Below are 21572 nucleotides of genomic sequence, written 5' to 3' on the forward strand. Positions count from 1 at the left end.
GAGAATCAACTATTTGCATGAAGAAAATGAGGATATAAAGTTATATTTTACAGTAATTTGAGCTCATTGACTTACACAGCTAACAGGTTGGCTACCAACCCTATGAATTCTATATGAAGGATGAAATCTCAGCCTTGTGCCTTGTGATGGGTCATTTCCAGGAACCGGATGATTAATATGGAAAGTGCATTGCTATATGAAGAGTGCGGCTTTGCATGGAGTATCGCATCACTGCAAGGTCATGAGGACAATGCAGGAAGATGCTGAGCAGGAAGGATCAAAGCACTTCTTCATTATTAAGGAAGTAAATTGATCTAGTGATACATAAATACACACCATATATTATATATCTATCTATATATACACACATATGAGATATCTATTTATAATGAACCTATAGTGTGTGCCTGCAGCCGGATTGGTGCTGAGAAGGTAACACTATTTAGCTGAGTTTTTGATACTGCGTCTCTTCGTTTGGTCTTTATTAAAGTCCACAGAAATTCTTTAAAGGTGTTGTCTTATTTTAAATAGAAGGCCACCCCCTTAATAGCAGGTATCTCCTTGACAGGAAGATAAGGCTATATATAATTCCCCTGAAGGACAGTGGTGGTCATTATTGGGGTCCTGAATACAGAGGAGGTCAGAACTTAGACTTACTTACACCCTCCAATTATAAGCTGTGCATGTACAAGTAATGTGCCAAGACACCTTAGATTTAGAATTGGGTTATGACGTCCGCCATATCGTCCAAGTTTGGAGAGCACTACTAACCCTCTCCACACAACCAACAGCATGTGTAAGGGCGAAAAGAAGGATTGGGCATATTGGATTCTGATATGCCTGATCCTTTGTTCTCAAGGAAGATAAGCCGCTCCCAGGGGACTCTGTTAGCAGCTTATTCCCCTTTTCTTACTGAGAACACAGACATACCTGACCAAGCCAACGTGCATGTGTATGGGAGGGTCGCGAGGAATAGTTTTTGGCCACACAAGCATCTAGCTGATAAACAGGTAAAGGCCTATTTATGTGACCACTAATCTGTTTTGTCGGCCCAGGTGAACGGTTCCATAAATGAACACCATTCATCTTGTATATAGGCGACCAATGCTTGTTTCTGGGCAGTAGTCAGCCCGTCTAAATGGGTATGATCTACTTACAGGACTAATGTGAACTCAGCCTGATACTTGGAACTGATTTCTTAGTAATATCAGGGATTATTTGGACAGCGTCTTCCTGTGGAACAATTAGGAAAGAGAACAAACTGTTGTCATGGGAATCCACCAGAAATAAATTTGCCCTTTGCGACAAAAAAGGATGAAGGAAATATTTGTGATGGTTACAAGATGAATCCCAGTTAATGAAAACTACAAGACAATTTAAGGAATTGTAGAGGATTAAGAAAAAACATGACTGCTTTTAGGATATCGCTCTGTGAGAGACCTTAGCACCAATAGTATCTGAAGAGGGGCTATCTTCATGAGAGAAACTCTTTAGTGCATACATGTCAAACTCTGACCCGTGGGCGAAATCCTGCCCGCAGGGTGGTTTTATTTGGCCTGCAACACCAGAACCACTACCCCTATGTGGGGCCATTATACTGTATGGAGAACTATGTGAGGCCCATTATTCTGTATGGAGGACTATGTGGAGCCATTATTCTATATGGAGGGCTATGTGGGGCCATTATACTGTATGGAGAACTATGTGAGGCCCATTATTCTGTATGGAGGACTATCTGGAGCCATTATTCTATATGGAGGGCTATGTGGGGCCATTATACTGTATGGAGAACTATGTGAGGCCCATTATTCTGTATGGAGGACTATGTGGGGCCCATTATTCTGTATGGAGAACTATGTGGGGCCCATTATTCTGTATGGAGAACTATGTGAGGCCCATTATTCTGTATGGAGGACTATGTGGAGCCATTATTCTATATGGAGGGCTATGTGGGGCCATTATACTGTATGGAGAACTATGTGAGGCCCATTATCCTGTATGGAGGACTATGTGGGGCCCATTATTCTGTATGGAGGACTATGTGGAGCCATTATTCTATATGGAGGGCTATGTGGGGCCATTATACTGTATGGAGAACTATGTGAGGCCCATTATTCTGTATGGAGGACTATCTGGAGCCATTATTCTATATGGAGGGCTATGTGGGGCCATTATACTGTATGGAGAACTATGTGAGGCCCATTATTCTGTATGGAGGACTATGTGGGGCCCATTATTCTGTATGGAGAACTATGTGGGGCCCATTATTCTGTATGGAGAACTATGTGAGGCCCATTATTCTGTATGGAGGACTATGTGGAGCCATTATTCTATATGGAGGGCTATGTGGGGCCATTATACTGTATGGAGAACTATGTGAGGCCCATTATTCTGTATGGAGGACTATGTGAGGCCCATTATTCTGTATGGAGGACTATGTGGAGCCATTATTCTGTATGGAGGACTATGTGGGGCCATTATACTGTATGGAGGACTATGTGGGGCCATTATACTGTATGGACGCTATGTGGGGCCATTATACTGTATGGAGAACTATGTGAGGCCCATTATTCTGTATGGAGGACTATGTGAGGCCCATTATTCTGTATGGAGGACTATGTGGGGCCCATTATTCTGTATGGAGGACTATATGTGGCCCATTATTCTGTATGGAGGACTATGTGAGGCCCATTATTCTGTATGGAGGACCTTGTGGGGCCCATTATTCTGTATGGAGGACTATGTGGGGCCATTATTCTGTATGGAGCACTATGTGGGGCCATTATACTGTATGGAGGACTATGTGGAGCCCATTATACTGTATGGAGGACTATGTGGGGCCCATTATACTGTATGGAGGAAGATGTGGAGCCCATTATACTGTATGGAGGACTATGTGGGGCAATTATTCTGCATGGAAGACTATGTGGGGCCCATTATTCTGTATGGAGGACTATGTGGGACCATTATACTGTATGGAGTACTATGTGGGGCCCATTATACTGTATGGAGGACTATGTGGGGCCTATTATACTGTATGGAGGACTATGTGGGGCCATTATTCTGCATGTAAGACTATGTGGGACCATTATACTGTATGGAGGACTATGTGGGGCCCATTATTCTGTATGGAGGACTATGTGGGGCCATTATTCTGTATAGAGTACTATGTGGGACCATTATACTGTATGGAAGACTATGTGGGGCCCATTATACTGTATGGAGGACTATGTGGGGCCCATTATACTGTATGGAGGACTATGTGGGGCCCATTATACTGTATGGAGGACTATGTGGGGCCCATTATACTGTATGGAGGACTATGTGGGACTATTATACTGTATGGAGGAGTATGTGGGGCCCATTATACTGTATGGAGTACTATGTGGGACCAGTATTCTGCATGTAGGACTATGTGGGGCCATTATTCTGCATGGAGGACTATGTGGGGCCCTTTATTCTGCATGGAGGACTATGTGGGGCCCATTATTCTGCATATAGGACTATGTGGGGCAAATATTCTGTATGGAGGACTATGTGTGGCCCATTATTCTGCATGTAGGACTATGTGGGGCCATTATACTGTATGGAGGACTATGTGGGGCCCATTATACTGTATGGAGGACTATATGGGGCCCATTATACTGTATGGAGGACTATGTGGGGCCCATTATACTGTATGGAGGACTATGTGGGGCCCATTATACTGTATGGAGGACTATGTGGGGCCATTATTCTGCATGTAGGACTATGTGGGACCATTATTCTGCATGTAGGACTATGTGGGGCCCATTATTCTGTATGGAGGACTATGTGGGGCCCATTATACTGTATAGAGAACTATGTGGGGCCCATTATACTGTATAGAGAACTATGTGGGGCCATTATTCTGTATGGAGGACTATGTGGGGCCCATTATTCAGTATGGAGGACTATGTGGGGCCCATTATTCTATATGGAGGACTTTGTGGGGCCCATTATACTGTATGCTGGTTTGCCCATGACTTTGCCCAAGTTTTTCATTTTGACTCTCTGTGTGTTTGAGTTTAACATCCCTGCTTTATTGGATATTTCTACATTTTAGCCTTTCCAACTATATTTAATTCAAGTAGGTGAAGAAGTTAGCTACTTCCTCCTCACTGGACTAGTTATAGCCAGATTTGCCATTCAGGGCTCCAGGAAAGTTAGCAGATTCTTGACCTCTAATTGATCCTAAAGATCTGAACTGCATTTTTTATGTGTTTTTGATGATTTTGTTGATTCTTTAGACCACAGATGAAGCGGCTTTAGTATAACACACACTTTTGAGTTGACGTCTGCATACATATCAGACACGACACCGCAGCAGCCTCTTCCCACACACATCTACCGCCAACGGAGCGTTGCATAAAGACTAAGAGCCGTGATTGCAGAGCTCAGAAACGCAGGATTGCGTTGTGGCAACACCGTCCTCGCTATTGACAAACATTCCCCGTGTAGTGCGGCGGGAGGGGGTCACAGAACGGGGGGCCGCGGATCTTTACATTGCTGAAGTGCTCATGAGCGACTGACAATTTACCGTAATGGAGAAGTGTCTTTTATAGAGCGCCGAGCGTTCGAGAGAGCAACACAAATGGATGCAAATCACAGCGATCTTTTCATTGTTGTTTCCTCGCAGCTCCACTTTCCACTGAGCCAGAAACTGTTATATAATCAGTGATTTCTAACTCTCCCACATTAGGAACAAAGGGGAAAAAATAGGCTCAATGGGAGGTTTAACTCTGAGCTCTTTAGGCTGCGTTCACTCTGAAAATCACTGAAGGTAAAAACTGACACACGGACCAAACACTGAAGATAATTAATTTTTTTATTTTTTTTTTGTATTTGCTTGCAAAAAAAATCACTGACGTGTGAATGACCGAATTTTCTCAATAAGGTTTTGATTCAGTTGAGTGTTTTTTTTGTTTTGTTTTTTGGTGCGTTTCCACTGCAATAAAAACCCAACACATCCAAAGAAGCAAAATGCATAAAAAAATCGACATGATGTTTTTTCTAAAATGCGGGAAAAAAGCGACATGCATTTCCCAGTTCAAATTTGAAGCATTTTTTTTTCTGTAGGTTTTTTTGCAAGGAATCATCACCAAAAATTGTATGAACTTACCCTTGTTCAGAACATGGCTGCTTTCTTTGATAAAAAAAACCATGCCACACCTGGTCGCTGGCCGCGTGTGGTATGACAGCTCAGCTGCATTGAAATGAATGGGGTTGATTGCAATACTGCATACAAACTGTGGATAGGGGTGGCGCTGTTTTTGGAAGATGTTTTTCTATCCAGGAAAAAATTATAAATGTTAAAGGGCCATCCCCTTTAATTTCATCTAATGTATAGGTATATTTAACCTCTGCCGCTCAGGATCTCTGTGACTCACGGCTGCGCCCGCATCACCCTGGTTACACTCATGAGCGCTTCTCACATATGTGACGACACCTGCCGAGAGGATCGGTTTGGTGCTATTACTCCTTGTCATATAGCGCTGATATATTCACATCCCCCATGAAGCATGGTGGGGGTCTCAGCAGCTGAGCTAATAGAAAGTAATGCTATAAACTACACAACCATCAGGAACCAGAGAGGTTCATTTTTAACCCTTTGACGAGAAAGGGCTTGCTATTAACTCTTCAAGCTGCAGTCACAAAGTTAATAAAAAACAACGACAAAGATTATAGCAGATTATACGATTATTTTTCCATCACTTTTAATTGTAAAGAAGGTATTTTAGTTATTCTCCTCTGTTATTCCTCCTGGAAAGGTATAAATAAATTGACAAGTGGGTGTCATCATTCCTCAGGTCACAGAGCTATGTCTGACACTTGAGTCTTTGTATGGGTGCAACCCATTCACAAGGGAAATGGTAACGCCCAATTGTCAATGTATTCATGCATTTCCAAGAGGAACAAGGGAGGAACTGAAAAATTCCGCAGCATCTTTTTACTCTCCATTATTATTTTGCAGGAAATACAACAATATAGGATGTCAGTAGAGCTGAACGTGCCTCATGATCACATCCTGGGCCTTCGACTATGGCAGAGCGGCATCGGGGGCCCTATTAAGCACCAGGGCCCATGTCTGACTGCTGCCTCTACATTCAGAGATGCAGTTTAGTTTGATTTATTGTCATTATTGATCCGTTCTGACTGCACACGATTACCAGGCCAACGAACGTCAATTACTCTCAGTATAAGTATGTGACCCCATTGATGTCATTGGGTCTAAGAACTTTGGGCAGAGTTAAATACCGTATGTACAGATGAAATCCTATGGCTCACATCCTATGGCTTCGTTTAGTCAAGCACTGGATATTATTAGATAATTAAGACTACAGCCGATGTCCTTCATAAAGCAGACATGAGTATATAGGCAAATCAATACCCCGACCTTACTGTAATGCACTTCATTCATTTTATTACTGCAGCTTGTAGCCATACTTAAAGGGGACCTGTCACTTGCTGTAAATATGTATATTTTTCCCCTAGTGTAAACGCCTCTGTTCTCCTGAATCCGGCGATGTTTTTCTTTTGTTCCTGGGCCTCTCCATTCCTGAGATATGGCCCCTTCTTCCCTGTATGTAAATCAGAGTGGGCGTGGTCCTCATCACTTCTCCATGGGCGTGTTCTTGTGGGGCAACACCCAATTGGCTGATAAAGATTACATTAATACACAGTGAAGAGGGGGTCATATCTCGGGAACGGAGAGGCGCAGAAACAAAAGAAAAACAACGCCGGATTCAGGAGAACAGCGACATTTACATCGGATAATAAAAATTACATATTTATTGTGAGTGACAGGTTCTTTTTAACTCTGCTACTCAGTCACCCTAACAGAGTTGGGAAATTTTACTAATCCTGTCCAATATATAGAAAATGCAAAATTAGACTAGACAGTCCGAATATGCTCCAAATGTATCACAGTTGCTCATGCTGGGTGGTAAATTTGGTACATTTTTCAACACTTTTATCTACTTTTACAGCACCTTTTGGTCGGCTTAATATGCGGCACTTTTTCAGCTTAAGTTTTACCGCAGGATGTCACATTTTAAGCCATATACCCCTCCCTTTGAGTCAAGTCTTTATTTTTTTCTAAGCTGTACACTTTTGTTAAATGAAAGACAATATTGTCTAATACTTAATGTAACATGCATCATGTGTGTGTGTTTTTTTTTGTTAGATCAATTAAAAAAAAAATCAAGGGTAAACTTGCAGATCTCTGGAGGTCTGACCGCTGTGACCCCCAACAATTCCGCACTCGGATCTTTGGAACCCCGAGAATGGATCTCTGCAGCCCCGTCATGGATGGAGCAGAGGTGCCCATATTCGGCCTCCACTCCACTCATTGTCTATGGGATTGCCAGAAATAGCAGAGTGCAATGAGAGCACTCCTATAGACAGTGAATGGCGTGGAGGCGGAACATGCACACTTCTCTGCCATTTAGGATGTGGCTGCAGAATCCTGATGCCAGCGGTCGGACCCCCAGCGATCAGTAAGTTAATTTTTATCCTGCAGATAAGGGCATACCTTGAATTTTTGGGGGGGACTGTCCCTTTAAGTCATTTTTTCATCTTCTCTGTTTGTGGCTGGCAGATTAAAATGAGCAAAAAAGTTTAGACGACGACGCAAATTCAAAATATTTTTTTTCTTACTCTTTTTAGATTAAAATGTCACTCGATCCTTTCGATAATCTTTAAAATGTCGCACGTCATTCTTCAGCTGAATGAAAAAAAATATTAGACAGATTTTGAACTCCACTAGTGTTTTGGATCTAAAATGTAAAGTGCTGCGGAATATGTTGGTGCTATAGAAATAAAAAATATTATCTTTATTTGGAATATAATTGTGCCAACATTTTATGGTTTGTTTTCAAATAGTCGTAAATGGCTAAAACATCTGGACAACAAAACTATGTCCATAATGCTGAACGAAAAAAGCAACACAGACAAAAGCAAGTAAACATTAAAAAAAAGTCACAACCAGAACTCTTTTTACTCTACAAAAAAAAAAGGTGCAAAAGCAATGAGGAATCAGTGCTTTGTGCCAAAATGCACCAAATCTTGGTACATTTGTCTTCAAAGTCTCGGCGCAAACAAGAGGAAATTCTGCCTTGATGTTTCAGGGATCATCTATCACATCCAGAGCAGCCTTCAAAATTCATCTACTTTCCATTCAAATCTCTTTGTGACCCTGGTGTTTTAGTATGCAAAATTTCCACAAAACCCTCCTGGTATAATTTGATACGGAGTTCACCTGTACAAATACGGATCCCGTAAGGTTATGTGCACAAGGACTTTAAATGGAGGCGATCAAAACCGACCAGTTTTCAAGTGCAAACCACTTCAGGAAACTCTCCTTCTTTGGGGAGTTTTTGGAGGAGTTTTTTTTTTTTTTATTTCCAAAAGCGTTTTTTTGAAACAGACCCGTTCCAAAAGAATAAACCTCTGTGTACATACACTAAAATTTCCCTTATAGGATTTCAATTTTGGGTCTATCACAGTCACGTCATTACAGCAATTTTTATTACAAAAAAAAAAAGAAAAAGGCAAAACCTCCACAATTTCAGACAGTAAAAGCAACATGACTATTGGATGTAATAACTAGAAAGATTCTAATTGAAGCTTTGTATGTGATTGGAGTACAGCTCTTGATTTAAAGAGCAGGATTTTTTTTTATCCACTGTACAGTTCCAAAGATATGGGGCTTTTTATGTAGTGCTAATGTTTTTTTTATGGTTTCCACCAAAGATGTATTGCTCAAGGGGAAATTATGCAAGATGGCCTAAAGACACACTTCCAAAGAATCCTGTGAGAGACACCCCCTTGGTAAAGACCATAGAAATTAGTATATTGAGCGAACTAAGTAAAAGATCCATATCTCTAGAACCACAATTGGAATACTCCGGGGAGCATATAAGAGCAAAAACTGACCACTTTTCACTTGCCTTAACATATGTATTTTAGAGGTGGGGGGGGGTCCAAACCCACACAGTTCTGGGATGGTATTAGAAGCATAGAGTCTAGATCACGTGAAGTAATTATCCCCCTCTACTCCTCTTTGGTCAGACCTCATCTGGAATACTGTGTCCAGTTCTGGGCACCACATTTTAAAAAAAGACATAGAAAAACTTGAGCAAGTTGAGAGAAGAGCGACCAGGATGGTGAGCGGACTGCAAACTATGTATTACGAGGAACGGTAAAAGGATCTGTGAATTTTTAGCTTACAAAAAAAGAAGACTGAGAGGAGACTTAATAGCAGTCTACAACTATCTGAAGAGCTGTCACATTGTAGAGGGATCATCTTTATTCTCATTTGCACAAAGAAAGACCAGAAGCAATGGGATGAAACTGACAGGGAGAAGATACATATTAGATATTAGAAGACACTTTTTGACAGTGATGCTGATCAATGAGTGGAACAGGCGACCACGAGAGGTGGTGAGTTCTCCTTCAATGGAAGTCTTCAGAGGCTGGACAGATATCTGTCTGAGATGGTTTAGTGAATCCTGCATTGAGCAGGGGGATGGACCAGATGACCCTGGAGGCCCCTTCCAACTCTAACATGTTAGGATTTTTGTTCTAGTACTATCCTTATATACTGAATCTCCCTATATGATCAAGTGTTGGTTTGGTCATTGAGTGTGGCTCCTCCGGCTGTTATTGAAGCTGAGACTGTACGGATGTTGATGTTAGAGCCGTCACCTGCTTTTTTCAAGTATTGTGGTTCATTATTCTGCAGAAATCCTTCAGTTTCGAGCTGCAGATGTCTGGATATCGCACGTGAGATGAGAGGAGCAAGTCATGAGCTAATTTAATTAACCACAGTTTTGCTCTCGTCACCGCTCTTTGCATTAATGCTGCGTTGTGGGACTGCGCGAATGTATACCTGCTCCCATAGGATCCTCCGCTCCGTCAAGCAGTCCATAGAAAACGAAGTACAATGGAGCACACAAAAGCTGACGAATGTCATAGAATATACAAAAGAAAAGCGCCAGGAGAGAACTTTGACACATTCAGGAATTTTCTACAAAATAAATAAATGTGCCCAGATTTCTCCACTTTTTTTATATTGCTAAGTAGTTTTTAAAGGGTAACGTCACCTGTTCATAAGCTGTTGTCCCATTTTGTGCCTGCATCCTCCACCAAATGTGGAGCTTTTATTGTTAGCAGAAGAATTTTTTTTTACTCCAAACTCATTCAGAACTGGTCACAAGCTTTATTATAAAATGTAAACCCTAGCCCTCAACTATACATTACGGCACCCTATCTCTCCAGGCTATAGTCTACCACCCAGAACTCCAGGGTGGTGGCACAGCCGGTCTCTCCCCAGACTGGGAGCTTAGTCCGGCAGGAAGTGCTGAAGGAAACATGAAAAAGTTTTACACTGATAATAGCTTGATCAGTGTAGCTTCCAATGTGGAGACTGCTTCAGGACCTTTGGTGACACCACGAGCATGTGACCATGATGTCACCACAGATCCAACACTAACCCTAAGGGAGAAATTTTGCACCCCTATAAAATTTGGTACCCAGGGCTACCACCCGTGTGGCCTCCCAACAATACACCACTGGCTTTACTAAAAGAGACTGTGGCCAAAGTTGCCATTTTTTATGTACGGCCTAGGGCTGTTGTGGATTTACCGCAGACTCAAGGTGGACACCGCGCTCCTCCGGCAATGACAAGGTTACTTCAAGGCAAAGAATAGGAGAATTAATCGCTGGTTTTAAGGACAGAATTCCTATTAATCAGAGCTTTTCCACAAACCTAATCACAGCAATTCCTGCATAATTTATCTGCTCAACATCACGAGAAACAAAAGGCCAGTACTTAGCATCTTGTGTGTTAAACTGCGAAATCAGTCCCTCGCTCCAGCCGCTGACCTTGGCTTCTCCGCGCCGACATTCGGAAACAAATTAATGAACACGGCCTGATGAAACCAGGCCGAGGTATAATTAGTGAGCAATGAATTATGGGTGGGAGCCGGCACAGGCGCTCTCCTCTGTCTGCATGAGTGACTGCGGCGCAGGGTTTATGCAAATTGACATATTATTTTTTGCTTATAATACCTGCATTTTTAGGACTTTTTGATGTTTTTGAGCCGGGGTGTTTGGTTGCTCTATAATGATGACCTTGTTTTGTAATGCTAAAAACTAACACTGGCCATGAGCCTCAAATTAAAATAAAAATATATGGGAAATTCGAAACAATTTTTGGCATCCATACAGGTAGGCTGGGGTGCAGCTGAGGTGCTGAATATCAAGTTATCATGACCCTTTGCATTAGCCAAAGTAATTGGAGACAAGGTCATGGGCAGCAAACAGAACCTGTGCCCCCAGTGATCGTCTGGCTGCGACTCTGGATGCAGAAGTGGGGTTTGGCTGCTGAGACCCCAGGGGCCAAAAATCTCCTGTGAGAATGGAGTGGTAATAACCATGTGTGACCACCACTACTATAGACTGTGAATATAGTAGTGGGTTGCACATGGTCACGGCTTCTCCATTTACACAGCGCCCTTCATTCTTATAATTGCTGGGGGTCCCAGTCATGAATCCCTCAAATAGTTTATTCTCCCTATTCCTTCATTCACATTTGGCCCCTCAAATTCGGGGAGGAGGGGGGACCTAGCGATCATACAAGATTCCTATTATTTCATTAACATTGGGTTCCTGTCCTGGTGATCGGTGAGGGTCTAAGAAGCCGGACCCTTAGCGATGATACATTTATCATCTAATACTGGTCCTGGATCGGACGATCTCTCCAGTGCCCGGCCACATGAGCACGAAGGCCCCATACACATTAGACAGTTGTCAGTGGAACGGTCCATTGGGGCCAACAGCGCTCAATCCATAAACAGGAACACTCTGTTCTCTATGACAGATCCAGCTCTTCTGGTGGGGGCTAATTTCCTCGAAAACAAGAAAATCGACGAATGGCCATATCCTTCTCTTATCCGGCACCAAATGTCTGAGTCAGGAGGCCCCTATACATTAGACTGTCAGAGGGTTCGTCCAAGTTGGTTAGTGCTGGAGACATTAATAGCACCATCCTTGACCTACATATATAAATGGAAAGTAGTTGGCCCACAGGAAACATTTATGCCCCATTTACAGAATTGGTGGTATATGTATGATCGCTAGTGGTCCGACGCCCGGGATCCCTCCGATCCTGAGAAGGAGGGTTCCATGTTCCCCATTTGAATGGAGGGATGGCCGCACATGCACATTACCGCTCCATTCATTGTCTAGGGCCCATTATAAGTCAGTGAGGCCCCATTATATTATGGACAGATCTGGCCACGCCTGTTGGGTTCTGTTATAAATGGAAACCGCGGCACAGATGACAACCGACCCTGGCACAAATCCTCCCAGTCACGGGTGTGAACATCAGTCATTTCCCGTTTTCCCCCAGTGCTTGATTTCATATCTCAGAGAAGATGGAAGAGTAACACTGCGACGAAGGGCGACACGGGGGAATCTCCCAGTAATTAGCGACTTCACGACTGTATACAGAACGTCTGTGCTGTTTTATGCCCCATTGTAGCGGTTTCTACTTGGAGGGAATCTCCTCTTTAATTACTTCACATTTCTATTTCTGATATGGATGATTAGGGAAATGCATCTCACACTTCACACTTACGTATCACAAGCTTTCCCTGTGTTGTGAAGACATGTAACGGAGACGATCTGTTTCTTCAAGGGCCATCCCCTCAATTTGATAAGCATTAACCATAAATTGTAATCTGTCAGAAAACATACCAGCAAGTGCTCTATCCTCCTGGAGCGCCGACTATGGAGGAAATGAAGAATTGGGTCCTCCAGAGCAAGAGACGTTCTTTCTGGTTTCTCTAGGTGATGATTAAGGGTCTTAAATGGTACCGCACCCCATATATATTCATAATTTCAAAGTGGGGTATTTGGCAAAAAGCATTTCTAAACCTGACAACCCCTTAAATTGTCTGCACCACTCTGCCCTCCACAGTTCTACTTATAGTCCTGCAGGTCCCCAATTAACCCTCAGAGGAATGGTCCCGAGCAGCATTGCTCAGCTCCTCATTCAACTAGTGATGGATGACTCTTATGTGGAACTACAGCAGATAGGAGGCCAGTGGAATTGGGAAGAAAAGGTTTCTGATAGAACCATGGAGGATATGTCCTCAGGGAAACCATGGTGGATAGGCTTCCAGCAGCATTAGTGAGGATACATCCCCAGTCAGTTTTTAATGGATAAGCAATCAGAGGAATTGTCACTAGTGGTATTGCGAAGAAGAGCTCCCCCATTATTGATGGATGGGCCTTGAGTGGAGCCAAAGCAGTTAGGTCCCTAGTGAAATCGGGAAGGAAAGGTCTCTGGTGAAACCATGGAGGATAAGTCCTTTGTGGAACTATGGAAGATGGATCCCCAGTCAGTTAGGGGCGGATAGGTCACCAGTGGAAACGCAGCAAGCACATCCCGCAGCAAACAGAACAGTCTCCAAAGGAACCACATCAGATAGATCCCAAGTGGAGCTTCAGATGAAAGGTTCCCAGTGGAATTTAGTAGGATAGGTCCCCAGCCAAGTTTTGACAGGTTGCCAGTTGCACCATAGAGGACTGGTCTCCAGTGGCAATGTGAAAAATAAGTCCTCCGTCAACGAATGATTGATCTGAAGAGAAACCACAGAAGATAGGTCACCAGTGGAATCCGGAAGGAAAGGACTACGGTCTAACCATTAAATATGAAGTCCGTGAGGATAGATTCCCACTTAGTTTGTGATGAATAGGTCACCAATGGAATCGCATAATATCGGTCACCAGTCAACTAGTGGCAGATGGGTCTTCAGAGGAACCAAAGTCTGTGAAAGCGAACATGGCCGGCATTTCAGTGTAACTAATATGGCAGCCATTATAAACAAGGTGTCATCAGCTGAAGTCTCGCTGAGGCCTCTAAACAAAAAAAACCAAAACCCTAATATGGCAGCCATGATTGTTCACTTAACAAAAGCTGGGAAAGCCAACTGACTAGCTCTGCGGGAGCGGTAATGACGGCAATTTTGTCACTCAAAAATTTTTAACTTGAGCAAAAATAAAAAATAATTTTGTATACTCAACCCCAATACGTAGAAATAAAATGAACATTTTCCCAAACGATCAGGGCAGCGGAGGAGAGAAAACAAAATCGAAACCAGAGTGGTGAAATGAGGGCTCCTCTTCAATGCGGCACAGCTGGACCCCACAAACGTCCAGCAGGAGCGCATCTTCTGACAGCGGCGCGCCGACTCTGCTAGTATAAGGCCAGGGGTAATAGCGTTGGTTGCTATGGATACACAAGACCTGTCACTCGGTTGTTTTGTTAAATGCTTTCATGTGTGCAGCATGGAAACCATTTATAGGGATGTGCAAGGTGTGTATCCCAAAAACACTGCCGGATCGATTCTCGCCATGTGGAATTTTCATGCACTAATCGTTTAACACATATTTGTTCATTTACGTATTTTTGTCCGAATGTACAGAATGAGCGACGGATGCCAAAGAAGAAAAGTCAAACCTATCCGTGGCGCATGAGCCGATCCATAGATGAAGCCAGTTATGTATATAATAGAATTCCAGCTTCCTTCAGCCACCACTAGGAGGAGCACACTGCATATGTGACGCTCTCAGCCCTCCCTGGGAGATGGGGTTACTCGGAGCCGGATCAGTTGTAGGGGGGTGGGGGGAGGCAGTCGTGGCCCAGACCCGGTCCGTGCCCAGGGCCGTCACATAAAAGTATTGGGCTTTCAGGGTTGAGTGGTATTTTCCGACTACGCCACCTACGGTTTCCGGTGATGAGCACCAGCGCTGCTTCAGTCCACTGAGGCCGGTGTTACAGACAGCTAAGATGGGACGGCTCCCAGCACGCGGAGCAGGCCTCAGGGCAGTGAGAGAGGGTAGGATTCTGGAGGTTTGTAGTGTGTGCAGTGCCGCGCAGGAAGGAATTACAGAGACAAGGGTGCAGTCTTCCAAGCTTTACTCATGGTAGTGTAGTAGCAGGTGCAAAGCTTCCCTCCGCTTCTCACAGCGCGCTGCGGCCACCAGGCAGGGGTTCAGCACACTCCGGGTAGTTCAGGTGCACTTGACAGGACCCCCCGCACCAGAGTGTTCCTCTCTCTAGCTGTACTTGAACCGCCTTGTGTCCCCCACTGAGTCCAGTACGGGTACTGCGATGTCCTATAAGGATAGCTTGTAGCTCCCGGACCGACTGGGTCCCTTATTGGTGACTGTAGTGTGAACTTGGCGTTAGGCCGGGTCCCTCTGGATAAACGCAGATTAGGAGATACAGGTGGCGTATGTGTGGCGCCCCTGAGGGTTCGGCCGCCACAGGAATGCTGCACTTCTCCAATGGAGTGTGGTGTTCCTCCTCTGAGGTAAGGCCAGTGTGATGGTAGTGATCTAGCCTTTTGCATCCAACACCACATTTCCACCAGAGGGAGCTAGTATGCACTAGGTGCTGCTCCCCTGGTTACAGGGAGACTGGGGAACACAAAGTGGTAGGAACCAGTTAGTGGGTGTGGGTGGAGGAACAATTAGATAGTGACACTTTAGATTTCATATTTAATAGAATGCCATCTTGGATCTTGGTCTTCTGCTGGTCCTTCTGTCCTGTCTTCTCTGGTTCATCAGTCTAGCCTTTGCTAGTCAGTCGGCTGCACTGTGCTGTCAAAATACTGTGTGTAAAGTGACTTCCCTCCGGGAGCGCAGATCCTGTGTGGGCCTGCACCGGCATGGGACACAGCCCTCGTACCCCGATACTCGGGACGAGAGGGAGGTTGCAGACAAGGAATGTCTCAACCTGGCCGAGGACCAGGATCAAGAAGGCCCGGGAGCTTTAGAGTGTGGCTCCCTAGCAAATGGGTCCCGGGGAGGATGCAGACGGAGCGGAGTACGCCACCTGTCCTCGCCTACCTGATCTATTCAGAGGGATTCCAGCTGCAAGAGGGGTACCGGCCCCCGACACCCGACCTCGTACTCTACGTCCAGGACGGGAAAGCCCGGTTAGGCCCTGAGGATCCAGCCGGGCCTCGGATGGAGAGGAATTGACACTCGAGCCCTACACCTGAGAGGAGCTCAGAGGGAGACCCGGCCTATCCACACACGCACAGATGGGAAAGGGTGAAGTCTGTAGTGCAGGAACACTCTGGTGCAGGGTCGCTACCAAACACTGGACTTCCTCGGAGGTAGTCGGACGCCCGTCCTTGGTGGCCGCAGGACTCCGCGGGGAGCAGGGAGTCGCCTTCCCGCTAACATCTCTGAGTGAGTAAAGCTTTGGAAGTTCACCCCTAAGGCCTCCGGACTGTTCATTTCACGCCATACCACACGACGCGGTGCCCGTACTCTCCCACGCTACTGCTACCCCGCTTCATCCTGTTTGCCTGCCCTGAGGCCTTGCTCTGCCTGTGGGGAGCAGTAAGAACTTTAGCCGCCATGACATCGGGCCTCAGCGGACTGCTAGCGGCGCTGGTGACCCTTCACCAGGCACCACAGGTGGCGTAGTCGTTAATCAGCCACTCAACCTGGATAAGCCCACACCATCTCTTTCTAATGTGACGGCCCTGAGCACAGGTCGGGCCCGGGCCACGGCTGCATCCCATCTCTTCAACACAGGGCCCGACACCGAGTCCCCCAACACCCAGGGTAAAACACGGGCTTTCTGAGTAGAGGCGTCACAACCGCCGCTCCGTCCGTATCCCCCTGGGATCCACTTCAGCCTCCGGACTTTTCTGACAGGGACGTGAAGTGCGAAGTCAGATAATCGGGGACCGGTACCCCCTCTTGCGGCAGGGGCTCTCTGGCTGGGCCAGAATTAGGGTAGCGGGTGGCGACTCCGCTCCGTCCGCACACCTTGAGATCCTTTCGCCTGTGGAGCTTCTCTCCTCTGCTCCCCTCCTGGGCCTTCTGAAATGGACTAAGATTTAGAACAGAGCTGGCTATAACTCAACTCTGCCCCAATCCCCAGTCTCGAGGCCTGAGACTGGGAATCACAGAATCCTAGAACAGCTGCAGCTTGTACTGACTAACCACTCCAGGGAACTGCGACCAAAGACCCAGTTATTAAAATGGCCTCCAAATTTATATGAATCTATTAAGTGCTTAGTAAAGTGCTTCCTCCACCCTCACTCAGTATAAGATTCCCCCTTTCTTTGGTTCCCCCCTTACTCCTCCATTCAGGACCGGGGCAGCACATAATGCTTTACACCCCCTTCAGAATGGGAGTAGTGTGGTGTTGAGTGTGTAGTGGGGTCCTGTGTGGTGCTCCATCCTTACCTCGGAGAGGAAATACCACACCTCATTTATGAGGTGCAGTACCTCTGTGGCGACTGAACCCTCAGGGGCGCCGCACATACAGAGGGATTATACAGCTTAATGTGTGTAAGTATGCAGTGTGCTCCCTCTAGTGGAAGCTAGTTTATCATTCATTAGGGGAATTGGAGCCCTCGCACATAAAAATAGAGAACTGGGTGCTAAAAAAAAATAAAATAAAATAACATTTTTAAGCTACATTTAATTTATATAGCGCCAACATATTCCGCAGCGCTTTGCAATCCTGACAATTTACAGGCATTATGGGCGCTGTCCCCATTGGGGCTCATAATCTAGATTCCCTATCAGTATGTCTTTGGAGTGTGGGAGAAAACCGGAGAACCCGGAGGAAACCCACGCAAACACGGGGAGAAGATACAAACTCCTTGCAGATGTTGTCCTTGGTGGGATTTGAACCCAGGACCCCATTGCTGCCAGGCTGCAGTGCTAACCACTGAGCCACCGTGCTGCCCTATTTACAATTCTGCTGGTTGCTACCAGAAACAGTCAGCAATGCTGTTAGTAATAACTGATCTACAGAGTAATTCTACCGATATCTTATTACTGTCCAATGCCTGGAATAAATCACTAGGTCAAGTATGGTGCAGACACTGAACAAGCAGGTCATGCTGGGAGATTGCCTTTAAGTATGGTTATGTAGCATTTTAAGGAACTAATCAGTCTTTCCATATTATGCAGTACCACGAATGGTGGCAGGGCACACATCTGCTATAGACGAGCAGCCCTGCAGCCTGGCTGGCATCCGCTTATTACAACATCCGCTGTATATGTATGGCACAGGCTCACTTTGCGATAGGTGATGGCTGTTTCACACAGCCGATACCTGCCGGAAACTGCTGTGATTATAGCTAGCTCTGATCATGGTAGTTTAACTCCTTAGTTGCCGTGGTCGCTTTTCAAAACAGCATTCAAGTTGTTAGATGGGAGGAGTCTTCTGTCATCTCCATTGGGCAACATTGAGGGAACCTAATGGGTTACTTAACGGCACCAATTCGGGCCACTGTATTTCGACCTACGCTTCTGCGTTAAGGGGTTTTCCAGGACTGAGCTATTGAAGACAACAGTTGCCCCCACTGATCAGCTGATACCTGGTGTCACAGCGGAAACACCAGAGTGCCACACTGTATGTAGTGGCCGTTCTCGGGTACTGCAGCACAGCTGCCATTGAATTGAATGTGGACTGAGCTGCATTCACGGCTCCAGGTATTCGCCGACCAGTGCTGACACCGAGTATCGGGCCTCCATTGATCTGATGTTGATAACGTATCATAGCTTTTAGTCCTCAATTCAAAATCAGAAACAGCCCCCGGCCCCACCTGCCATGCGCCATTTATAATACAGGTAGAGGGGATCTTTGGGCCCCTGAGGCACCAGGTCCAGCACAATGACCCAGCCATACTCCTTAATACATAATTTTACAGGCTGAATAATATATCATTGATGGAAACAGATATTCGTCGGCGTCTGTATTAAGCCTCGTTCACCTCTCGGGCTGATTAATATGGGAGATTTGTTCCCGGCAGGAATTATCCAGTGGAACGGTTTCATTCCGCTTTTTCTATTTGTTATATTTTGGTTAGTAATTGAATTACCCTGACATCTCTCTCTGTTACTGGTGCACTGAGGCAGACCCGGCGTTCAGCGCGCAAAAAAATAAAGATGAAATGATTATAGAAGATGGGACAGCGCAATATAAGATATATTACTTCCCTCCAGTCTGACCTATAGCACTATAGCTAGAGGCAGCAATGATAGGGAAGCAACTTTCGTACTTATGAAACAGCTGAAAAAAAGTTTTGGAGTTTACAGCTCCAATTTTTACAGGATTTCTGTTACTGTGTCCCCATGACAACACTTCCTCTCATGCCCCATGTGAGTTCAGCACTATCAGCAATGTATGAATCTAAATAACTGTTTCCAGCAATATCCACACATAACTTCGGCTTTTCAGGTCCAATCCATCAGATCTTATCAGAAACATCTTCAATTATGAGCCACATCCTCTCATTCTTTCACCCCCCCAGCCGGTGGGGGGGGGTAGGAGAGGAGCAGAGTAAGAAAGCTGCATTATAGTAAGTGTTTTATTTCACCCCATAGCTAGAATTATGTGCTGCATAGACAAACGACTAGGAATTCCTCATATCTCTGTACATCAGAGCAGCTAGTCTCTACCCACTAGCTCAGAGACAAGTGAAAAGTAAAAACAGAACCAGCAGAGAGGAAAATTGGTGAAAAATACTGGACACAAGTGATATAATGGCCAGAAATAGCGTTAGTCCACATGACGGCTTATTCTGAAAAGTCACTTGAAACGACAGGTGTGCTTTAAAGACTAAACTTTTGCAAAAAACAACAAGTTTTACGTTTTTTAGGCTCTTAAACTCCCTTCAGATTGGTAATCTTTTTCTTAAAGTGATCACAGCTTCATTTTTCTTATACAGAGATCCAAATTGCCTGCAAAAAAAACTTCAAATTCAGTTTGCCTGCAGCCACCACAAGAGGGAGCTCAGGAGCTGACTTCATACAGTTTATATATTGCACTCCATATTAAAACGGTATGCAGCTCGCTCTTGAGCGCCTTGTAGTGGTGGCTGTAGGTATACAAGATTTCATAATCTAATTCCATGTGAATGCAAGGGATTTGGGGTTCTATCTTTGAAAAAAAAACAGAACTCTGTCCATTATAAAGATATATTAAGAAATTAATCAGCACAGAATATTGCACCAAAATGATAGAAGAAAGAGATTTATATAAACTAGATGGACAATAAAGTGTTATATCTATTAATCACCCAGCGCATTGGCATCAGGGAAGGCTGTGTACAGCGGATATAGCAGTGCTGGCTGGAGCAGGATCAATACAGGGAGTGCAGAATTGGAACAGATATCTGGGTTAATGTGGGAACCGCAGATAAGAACGCCTCATTCTGTACTTCTATCTAGGGAAATGCTTCCAAGACTTTACTAATTACAATTCAATATGCATCAAACAATCTGCTCCATCGAGCCCGGGTTCGGAGAGGTTCCCACGCTGACGGCTGGATTGTAGCAGCGCGGCTGGATGTTGACACAAATAAAGGACATTAAGTACAACTCCGACTTCAGCGCCGTCGTTTTGACGGGTGGAAATTCTGCGCTGATTAATATCTTGATATATATGACTGGAGTTCAGTTTTTCCGATACAGAACACTTAATATTAAGACAGTTATCAAGTGTTTTGCTCCAAATATATTAAAAGCCGCACAACCTCTTAATAAATTTGGCACGTTGGGGATTGTCTAGATTTACAACAAAAGTTGCGCTATTTTCCACTTATTAAGTTTAAAACGTAAAACTACGCTCACTTATCAAAGTTGGCGCGTATTTGGAAAAGTTACACTCTTGTAACAAGCAAAGGGAGAGTTTACACCAATAAACGGGTATTCGTCAGCGTTAAAGGGGGTTGTTCAGAAGAAGAAAAACATGGCTGCTTTTTTCCAAAAAACGGTGCCACCACTGTCCTCTCGTTGGGTGCGGAGTTGCAATAGCAGACACACTCTCTGCAATAAGACAGCAGCATTTTAGTAATCACGGGCTCCATAGGTTCCTGAATTTGAATGTAATTATGGGCAAACGTGATAGATATATATATATATATATATATATATATATATATATATATATATATATATAGGTGCCAGTCTATATATCCAATAGAGATGGACTTTCCCTTTAAGTCCTGAAAAATGAAAATAATAAAACCAATATCTTTTTTTGTGTCTTGCAGGTCCCCCTAGTGTTTCGCTTGGGAATTACCCCTTTTTTGTCTCCATGTTTCTCCCGTGGGGTGACAGTACTAGTGGAAGTGGCACCGTCAATGTGTGACCCAATTACAACTGCATGGCCGATCCCACCAATCATCATCTTCCTCCCTGGAATTTTGCATTCATTCATATGAATGTGTCTAATATTTCAGGTAGGTTCTCAGACACAGGCAAAGCGTAATGAAAGGTCTGTTCATGCTAAATATAAACACTTACATTTATGCAGATGTATAATTTTGTTCCTTGGGGGCGGTACTGTGCTGATGCAGATACTCTGCTCAGTTGTCAGGTCTAAGGTGAATGAGTTACTTTGCAACCCTCTTGGCAGCAGCATGTTCAACAAACTTAGCTTTTATATTCGCCTGGAATATTAATTTAAACAATGTACTATATCTTATGAGATAAATCTG

The 21572-nt window shown here is 44.5% G+C and overlaps 1 protein-coding gene and 1 long non-coding RNA gene across 6 annotated transcripts in view; one reads left to right on the forward strand and one right to left on the reverse strand.

Moving 5' to 3' along the window:
- The window catches only part of LOC141157496 (G-protein coupled receptor 22-like), a 207592-nt gene that overhangs the window by 109649 nt on the left and 76371 nt on the right, over positions 1 to 21572 (forward strand). Inside the window, exon 2 of one of the 2 annotated variants that reach the window (XM_073644866.1) lies at positions 21126 to 21314. The exons of the other annotated variant lie outside the window; for it this stretch is intronic. The gene's annotated coding sequence lies outside the window, so the exon portion shown is untranslated. The remainder of the gene's footprint in view (positions 1 to 21125; positions 21315 to 21572) is intronic. 2 annotated transcript variants of the gene reach the window in all.
- Positions 1 to 21572, reverse strand: part of LOC141157497 (uncharacterized) — a 270846-nt gene that overhangs the window by 106967 nt on the left and 142307 nt on the right. The window lies entirely within an intron of this gene.

This window comes from Phyllobates terribilis, unplaced genomic scaffold (assembly GCF_046119375.1).
Source record: "Phyllobates terribilis strain yellow unplaced genomic scaffold, ASM4611937v1 Scaffold_8__6_contigs__length_399053987, whole genome shotgun sequence".
Classification (NCBI taxonomy): domain Eukaryota; kingdom Metazoa; phylum Chordata; class Amphibia; order Anura; family Dendrobatidae; genus Phyllobates; species Phyllobates terribilis.